Here is a 9,997-nt window from a genome sequence, read left to right as displayed (position 1 = left end):
TGTTCAAGGATGTTACTCTCGCGGATGAAGCCGTGGTAGATGGTGGCAAAGGTATATTTCTTGGAGTTAGGCCAACTTCTCACTGGGATTTGGAGCACGGAAAGAACGATATTGCTCTCAGGTCTAAGTTTGGAACCTTCTCGGAATTGAAGATGTGGCTCGACGACTACTCGGTTACGCATTATCGTCCACACAAGGTGGTTCACTCGGACATCAATGTGCGTTACACGGTTGCATGTGAGGAGGCCTAATGTCCTTGGATTGTTCATGCAATACCATGGAAAGGAGGACCCCCTTGGCACATAGTGAGTTGTGTACCAAGTCACATACGCTGAGGCAAGAAGGTGGATGGCAAGGTTGTGTCCCAAGACCACAGACAACTCACATCCGAGTTCATCGCTTACAGGCTTTCCAACTCAATATCCTCACTTCCAACCATGAGCATTTAACAAGTCATGGACCTTGTGAAAGCCATCTTTCATTACAAGGTGAAATACGGCAAGGCATGGAAAGCGACGCAAGCCGCATTCAAGATGTTGTATGGTGGTTGGGAGGAATCATACAACTGAATCCCTAGGTTGTTAGGAGCTCTGGCCACCACCTACCCGGGCATGGTTCATGTGGTTGAGCCTCATGTGCAAAAAACAACAATTCGCAACGGAAGGACCGTCCGAGTATTTGGGCGTGCATTTTGGGCGTTCGAGCAATGTGTGAGTGCTTTTGAACACTGCCGACCGGTCATCCCCATTGATGGCACGATCTTGACCGGACAATACAAGGGCACTATATTGGTTGCAATAGCAAGTGATGCCAATAACCGGGTGTTGCCTTTGGCCTTTGCTTTGGTTGAGGTGGAGAACAATGATAACTGGGAGTGGTTATTGCATCTTTTGAGAACCATGGTATTGTAGGCTGAAAGGGACATTTGTGTCATATCAGATCGCCATCCAGGAATTCTTAACGCGATGGACATTGACATTCCCGGGCATTCTCCATTGCACCATCGATGGTGCATGAGCCACTTTTGTTCAAACTTATATAGGGCTTGTGGACGATGATCATCAAGGAGTTGGCCGATGATCATCAAGATTGTTGTCTCGCTTTCTCCGACAAGCGGTTTGCCAACTTGTACAACCAATTGCTCACACACAAAAAACTTGATCCTAGGGGTCTTGACTTTCTCAATAGGAACATTCAAGAAAGGAATAAGTGGGCACGTGCTTTTGATGAAGATGGCCGGAGGTACGGTCAAATGACAAGCAACATGGCAGAATGCTTCAATAGGGTGCTGAAGGGTGTACGTGCGTTACCCGTGACGACAATAGTTCAGTACACATTCGACAAGTTGAATGCATACTTTCGAAGTACTCAATGGAAACGGATAAGCAGATTGCGGGTGAGAACAAGCACAAGTACAAGTACAATTTCCCACCAAAAGTTGATGAATGGTTGAAATTTCAATCATGGAAGACAGACTCACAAAAGGCTATATTATATAACAATGACAATTGGTTGTACGAAGTGAAAGAGCCAGGAGGAACCACAAACGATGCCCGCCAACACAGAGCCCAGGCTTGCAAGGTCTCCCTAACACGGTGTGATTGCTCTTGAGGGAGGCCATCGTTGCTTCATCTCCCATGCTTGCACTTGTATACTGAAACTCGCGTTAGGAATGTGGACGTCAATCATCCGCTCACCGTGAGGGAGTCAGAGTTCTTGATACATCTCCAATGTATCTATAATTTTTTATTGTTCCATGCCGTTATATTATCAATCTTGGATGTTTTATATTCATTTTATAGCAACTTTATACCATTTTTTGGGACTAACCTATTGACATAGGTGCCCAGTGCCAATTGCTGTTTTTTCTTGTTTTTTACTTCGCAGAATATCAGTACCAAACGAAGTCCAAATGCAGTGAAACTTTTTGGAGATTTTTTGGACCAAAAGACAACTTGGGAGCCAAGGAAGCACCTGGGGGGGAGGCCCGTGGGGCCCACGAGACATCAGGGCGCTCCAGAACCATGAGATCCAATCTAGAGCCCTATTTCGGCACACCACGGAGGGGAGCACGATCATGGAGGGGTTCATCCTCATTGGTGCCTCTCTGATGATGTGTGAGTAGTTCACCATAGAACTACGGTTCTGTAGGTAGTAGCTAGATGGCTTCTTCTCTCTTTTTGATTCTCAATACAATAGTCTCTTGGAGATCTATTTGATGTAATGACTTTTGCGATGTGGTTGTTGGGATCCGATGAAGTTCGAGTTTATGATCAGATCTATATCCATGAATATTATTTGAGTCTTCTTTGATCTATTATATGCATGATTATTTATAGCCTCGTATTTCTTCTCTGAATCTTTGGTTTAGTTATGCCAACTAGGTTGATTTTTCTTGCAATGGGAAGAGGTGCTTTATGATGGGTTCGATCTTGCGGTATCCTCACCCAGTGACAGAAGGGGTAGCGAGGCACACATGTATCGTTGCTATTAAGGATAAAAAGATGGGATATATTCCTACATGAATAGATCTTGTCTACATCATGTCATCAATCTTATTGCATTACTCCATTTCTCCATGAACTTAATACACTAGATACATGCTGGATAGCGGTCGATGTGTGGAGTAATAGTAGTAGATGCAAAATCGTTTCGGTCTACTATCTTGGACGTGATGCCTATATTCATGATCATCGCCTTGGATATCATAATAATTATTTGTTCTTCTATCAATTGCCCAACAGTAATTTGTCTACCCACCGTGTGCTATTTTCTCGAGAGAAGCCACTAGTGAAATCTACGACCCCCGGGTCTATCTTTATCATATTTGCTTTCCAATTTATCTTTTGCCATATTTGTTTTCAGATCTATTATTCCAAAAACCCAAAAAAACCTTGCTGCACTTTTTTTACTTATTTTATTCCGTGTTTTATTCAGATCTATTTATCGAAACTCATACAATTTTTTCTATCTTTTTACCATGGAGGGATTGACAACCCCTCTTGCGCGTTGGGTTGCAAGTATTAGTTCTTTGTGTGTAGCTAGGTACAGTTTACATAGTGTTTTTTTGGTTCTCCAACTGGATTGATACCTTGGTTTCACAGCTGAGGAAATACCTACCGTAGCTGTACTGCATCATCCCTTTCTCTTTGGAGAAATACCAACGCAGTTTCAAGCCGCATCAATTATAATCATGATGGTAAAGAATACATGGGCTCCCCGATTTCACCCATACTTTGCCAATCACAATGGCCAGAGTACCATGCAGTTCAACTATGGCCTAATCCAGATATGATGGTCGTTAAATGGGGAAGACCTAAGACAAAGCATCTTAGAGGTGACATGGCCGGATGGGGCCATGGTGGCAGCCAATAATCGGGCAACGACTAATTCCAAGAGCCTCGTGAGAGCTCCCGTTGCGGGGAATGAAATGGTCAGGGACACAACAAAAGAAAATGTACCAAGCCAAGAAAGAGGTCAATGAAAAATGATGCAAGCACAAGCCAACAAGGAAACACACAACCAGGTGTAAGCAAAGCAAGTGGTAGTCAACAAGGGTCAAACCAAGTAAGTGGTAGACAACAAGGGCCAAACAAGGCAAGTGGTAGCCAGCAAGGGCCAAACCAAGCAAGTGGTAGCCAATAAGGGCCAAGCCAATGAGGAACTAGGCAACAAAGAGGGAGCCAACTAGGTCTGACAAGAGGCCGTGGTGGTGGTAGAGGCCGTGCTGGTGGTGGTCTTCGCCGTGGTGATGTTGTAGGCCGTGTTGGTGGTGGTCTTGGCCTTGGCGGTGTTCTTGGCCAAGGGCATCGTAGAGGAATGTTTGGATACCTAGATGGACCATTCCCGTATGTGGCTCCCTAACTATAATCTTTCAATTTACATGTTTTTCCATATATTGTTGTTGTCCTTATTCACTGGTATGTTGCAATTTACATGTTTTTTCATATCTTTTTCTTGCCATTGCTAACTATTATGTTTCTCTCATTGTAGGTTTGGCCGCTTCTCAACCCAACAAACCAACAATCAAGGGGGTGGAGGAGAAGGATGGGGAAGGTGAGACAGCAGGGTGGTGGGAGAAGGCAGCGAGGAAGTTAAGAGAGGAGGATGTAGCCGCACTAGAGAGGAAGAAAGAAGAGGAGTTAGAAGAGAAGAGGAAGGAAAAAAGAAAGAGGAATATTTGAGGAGCTTGTGAGGAGTGACAAGTTGAAGATGGCATGCGAGAAGGTAGCTGCGCAACGGCAAAAGGATTTTGAAGAAAAATTTAAGAAACTTTGGGCTTTCGAGGATGCAAAGAAAGAGAGGGAAAATAAGATATTTATGGAGAGGGTGGTTCGCGAGACTCATCTCATAAGGAAAAGGGAGGAGGAAGAACCACAAGAAAGGAAAGGGGCCTTGCTCGACACAATAACAACGCAATATGACCTTGTTATCTTCTAAACTATGATCTTCGATTTGGTTGTGGACTATGACCTTGTTGTCATGTAGACTATGATCTTTGAACTTTGCCATGTGCTCCTCAAGATATTGTGCACTCCCTTATTTGTATTTCGACTTGGTGCTATGCTCTAAACCAATATCATGTTGTGATTCTAATTTGGAATGTGCTATGTGTTGTCTATTTCAATATGTGCTTCGTTTAATGTTCCCAAAAATATGTTGTCTTCAATAGTGCAGCCAAAATAACAGTGCAACGCCTGACCTTTAGGCGCTGCACTGTGTGGTGTAGCACCTGATAGTAAGGCATTGCACCAACACTTAGAAAATTATTCGACCGAGATTCTGCATGTAACCTTGTGTTGTTCTCTGTACAGCATGTCCACATGTCCAAATTTGAAGGGATTTTTTTGTTATTTTTGTAGATTTATTGTGGTAAAAGTAGAGTCTCGATTGACTTAAGGACCCCCTACCATGCGGTCGTCTAGTCCCTATCATGCGATCGTCTAGTAGCTTCCCGTAGCCCATCCTCTGGCTTGTGGGAGTCTTTTGGCCTGAAAAGAATTCCTAGATTTTTTTCACATTTTTGCTACATCAATGTTTAACCTAAAAAGCCAAAAACATCAGAAAAGAGGAATTGACCTTTGACAATTAATAGGTTCATCCAAATATAAGTGATAAAAATTGAAGCCAAAATATATCATGAAAAATAAGTAAAAACTTATATATGATTCGTAGACATATCACATGCCAACAAGGCAAAGAGGAGTACTAACAGAGTCCAAGAAGCGCCACAGTTCCGGCTCGCAGCCATGCACCAAACACACAAATGCTCTCCATGCATGCCACCGCACATCCACCGAAGCCCAGATCCGTAGCACCCGCAACATGATGTCATTTGTCCGCACCATCTAAGACTACCCACAGTGCACTACAAAAAAAGGACACATCCGTGACATTTTGGGCTAAACAAAATTTTTTTCCTGTCATACGTATGACACTTCTATGACGATAATTGTGACAAAACCCAGTATCATCATATATGTGGTGGGCTCCTACTTCTATGACAAAAAATCATGACAAAAAATGGGCTTTTCGTCCTGGGCAGGCCGGAGACGCAACTGCATGACATTCTTTGGGCCGTCCATGACGGAAAAAATCATGGTAGAAGCGAGGGGGAGGAAAATTTCGGGGAGTTCCCGGTTACTGTGGGAGGTCGGGGGCCGAGCGATGTGCGTTTCTCTCGTACACGTACGCGCGTGTGTGTGAGGCGTTGGCTCTAACTGAACCCGAGCGAGGCGTTGCGCTCTAACTGAACTCGAGCGATTGCACTGCAGGCTACGCGTTACTGAACCCGAGCGATCGATCGATGGCTGTTAACTGAACCCGATCGAGCGATTCCTTCGCTACTGCTGCTAACTGAAGCCGATCGATTGGATGAATAGTGAGCGTTGTGGGGGGGGGGGGGTTGGATGAACAGTGAGCGGTGGCGTTGCCTCTGGATGAACAGGACCCCATGGTGTGGAGGGCTGGATGAACAGTAGACGGTGGAGGGGTGCCCGTGGAGGGGTGGTTGAACAGGACCCCGTGGTGTGCAAGGCTGGATGAACAATAGACGATGGAGGGGTTCCCGTGGAGGGGTGGTTGAACAGGACCCCGTGGTGTGCAAGGCTGGATGAACAATAGACGATGGAGGGGTTCCCGTGGAGGGGTGGTTGAACAGGACCCCGTGGTGTGCAAGGCTGGATGAACAATAGACGATGGAGGGGTTCCCGTGGAGGGGTGGTTGAACAGTAGCCGGTGGAGTAGCGCGCGGTGGAGGCTGGATGAACAGGAGCCCGTGGAGGCTGGAGGAGGTCGACGGTAGCCCGTGGAGGCTGGAGGAGGTCGACGCTGGAGATGAACAGTATCCCGTGGAGTCCCGTTTTGCGGTACGCCACACCCCTCCCGATGAACAGGACCCCCGTTTCGACCGTAGGAGGTCCGTTTCGTCCGTTTTGCGGTACGCCACACCCCTCCCAATCAATAGGACACCCATTTTGACCGTAGGAGGTCTGTTTCGTCCGTTTTGCGGTACGCCACACCCCTCCCGATCAACATGACCCCCGTTTCGACTGTAGGAGGTCCGTTTCCTTCGTTTTGCGGTACGCCACACTCCTCCTGAGCAACAGGACCCCCGTTTCGACCATAGGAGGTCCGTTTTCTCCGTTTTGCGGTACGCCACACCCCTCTCCATGAACACGACGCATTCCGTTGCCTCCCCATGAACACGACGACGACGCTGTTTCTCCGTTCCGACCCAGCCATGTACACGAGCCCTCGCCGTACGTATGCGCGAGTAGGTGTTCGAGACCCTGCCTGTATGTATGTACGTGGCCGTATTTTCTTTCTTGCACCCTGGCCGCTGTACGTACGTGTACATGCTACGTGCGCGCCTCTACTACGACACGTATGCGCCTCTACTACGACACGTGCGTGCCTCTACATCGACCAGTATATATGTACGTACATGTTCGCGACCAGAATGACAACGCTACGTATGCTTCGACCAGGTGGGTCCCGACTGTCAGGCACTTCCTTGCCTGCGAAGATGTAGCTGGTGGGTCCCAGCAGTCAGGGGGGCGAATAGTTTTGGTTTTTTTGCCCGGACACACTTCCTTGCGTGCGGAGATGTAGCTGGTGGGTCCCAGCAGTCAGGGGGGCGAATCATTTGTTTTTGCCCGGACGCACTTCCTTGCGTGCGAAGGTGTAGCTGGTGGGTCCCAGCAATCAGGGGGGAAACGTTTTTTTCGTGAAATACGGTGGCCTGTCTGGTGGGTCCCTGCTGTCAGGTGGAGGAATCATTATTTTCCGCGTAATAAGGAGGCACTTCCTTGCTGCCGCCGTGGACCCAGCTGTCAGCCTCTCCATGTACAGTCCACGTCCGATGGAAATCATTCCTTGACCACGTTGACCATGCCGCGCCGAGAGCACCAGGGCGGTGGACGACGGCGAGGCCTAGGAAGGGGACGACGCGGAGCCGGTGAAGACGCGACAGTGGATGCCCATGCGAAGAGGAGTATGAGGATTCACTCGTTCGTCTGCGGTGTAAGGCTGTCGTCGTCGCAGGGCCTCGCCAGCGGTGGGAATAGTAGGGGGCGGTGAGGCCTCCGCGGTAGCACAGCCGACCACGGGAGGCAGGAGCAGGCAGCACGACGGGCGCTGGTTTGGGCGGCTGGAGCAAGAAGACCAGAGGTTGAAGAAGCACTACGGCCGTTGGATGGACACCGTACGGTCACTGGAGCTAGAATCGTTCATATTGACTAAGTTGACAAAGCCCTCCGTCCCCGTCAACTTAGTAGACCCACAAGTCAGCCTCCCACCAAGGTGGGTCCCAGCTAGCAGGGGGAGTATTCATTTTTTGTGCGTAATAGGGAGGCACTTCCGGTGGGTCCGAGCTGACAGCGGGGGGAACGTTTTTTTTCACGAAATACGGTGGCCCGTCCGGTGGGTCCCAGCAGTCAGGGGGGAAGCGTTTTTTCGCGAAATAAGGTGGCCCGTCCGATGGGTCCCCGCTGTCAGGTGGAGGAATAATTATTTTGCGCGTAATAAGGAGGCACTTCCTTGCGGCCGCCGTGGACCCAACTGTCAGCCTCTCCACGTACAGTACTCTTCCGATGGAAGTCGGTTGTTGACCACGCCGCGCCGAGAGCACCAGGGCGGTGGACGACGGCGAGGCCTAGGAAGGGGACGACGCAGAGCCGGGGAAGACGCAGTAGTGGAAGCCCGTGCGGAGAGGAGTACAAGGGTTCACTGGTTCGGCTGCGGTGTGAGGCTGCCGTCGCTGCAGAATAATAGGGGGTGTGGGTGAGTGGAGGGATGGCCTGGCCAGCAGTGGGAGTAGTATGGGGGTGGTGAGGCCTCCGCGGCAGCACAGTTGGCCACGGGAGGCAGGAGCAGGCGGCACGACCGACGGTGCTTTGGGCGGCTGGACCAAGAAGACCAGAGGTTGAAGAAGCACTATGGCCGTTGGATGGACATCGTACGGTCACTGAAGTTAGAATCGTTTTTATTGACTAAGTTGACAAAGCCCTTGGTACGCTCCAACTTAGTAGGCCCACAGGTCAGCCTATGAAACGGTGCGCCCCAGATGTCAGGGGGAGGAATCATTTTTTGGGCGGCCGAAGCTAAGAATATCCGAGATTGAAGAAGAAGCACGACATCCATTAGATAGACATCCAACGGCCACTGTTGCTAGAACCGTGTGTTGACTATAATAAGTTGACAAAGCCTTGCATACGCGTCAACTTATTTTTTAGGGGACGCGTCATTTAGTAGGCCCACAAGTTTGGGCAGAGAACTTATAGCCCATTTGCTTTTTGTAAGAATGTACATCCCATTTTTGAATTCTAATGGAATTTACAACAACCCATTTACAATTTGTTAAAAGTACAACCCATTTTCTAGCTAGGACAACGATTAATAATTTCAACCAACCGTTGAAGACAGAATTCAATAAAATTTTCCACATTTTGATGGGATCCAGAATATTTTTATCCCGAAATTTCTAGTCATATTAAATATAAATTTGTATTACGTAAAAATCCAACGAAACATTGCGCGCGCAACAATGAAAATTTAAGATTTTCAAAATCCATAAATAATATTTTATAAACTAATTTCGTGTTTGGTGCATTTTTTATAGTTACTGCCTAGTTTTTATAATTACATCCCATTTATTATTTTTAAAGCCCATTTTCCTGTTAAGCCTAATGCATCCCTCCTAGGAAAGATTTGCAGCCCAGCGGGCCGAAGAATAACAAGTTGACCTTGCTTGGGTATTCCTCAAAAAGACGTATAGCTGGGCTAACCATTTTCATCTTGAAAAAAATAGTATCTAGGCTGGATATCTGGCCTGGGCTAGACGGGCCACAGCCCGCCCAGTTAATACCCTGCTCTCCTCTGAACAACAACGAAATCATCGCCAAGAAAAACTCTGCAGTGCTCACGCCTCAAAAACACAAATACTGCTCGAGCTGCTTGGTCCCAGCTGTCGGCCGCACCTTGTGCAATTCTCTCGCTTATATTGACTACATAGGTTGACAATGGTGTGGGACTGTGATGTCAGGAAACAAGGAGAAAGCAAAAAAAATATAGTTGTACATAATAAGGAGGCACTTGCGTACGTACGGCTATGGCCCTAGTGGGTCCCTAGTGTCATCCAGTCAAAATAAAGTCATCTCCTGAATCCTCATGTTCGTTGATGATGTTAACAATGCTCGGCGCCACGGCAAGCGCAACAACTCGAAGGACAACGGAGAGGGCCTCGCGGGCCCTACGGATGGTCTGATACAGCGCCCGCTGCTCATTCAGGAAGCCAGGATCATCGGACACCTATGAGCACCTTCGAGAAACTGAGACGACATGAAACGGTAAGGCCGCGCTTGGGAGCTCTGGTTTATTTCAAACCTGTATTAACATACAAGTGTAATTTACTCGTCATCGGAAACAACGCGTAAAATGCAGGCATAATGAAACCGAGGGCCCGAGGTCCGTAAGTAAAACCGGTGGGTTACGCGTG

This window comes from Triticum urartu, chromosome 5, assembly GCF_003073215.2.
Source record: "Triticum urartu cultivar G1812 chromosome 5, Tu2.1, whole genome shotgun sequence".
Lineage (NCBI taxonomy): Eukaryota > Viridiplantae > Streptophyta > Magnoliopsida > Poales > Poaceae > Triticum > Triticum urartu.
This window is presented reverse-complemented; position numbering follows the sequence as displayed.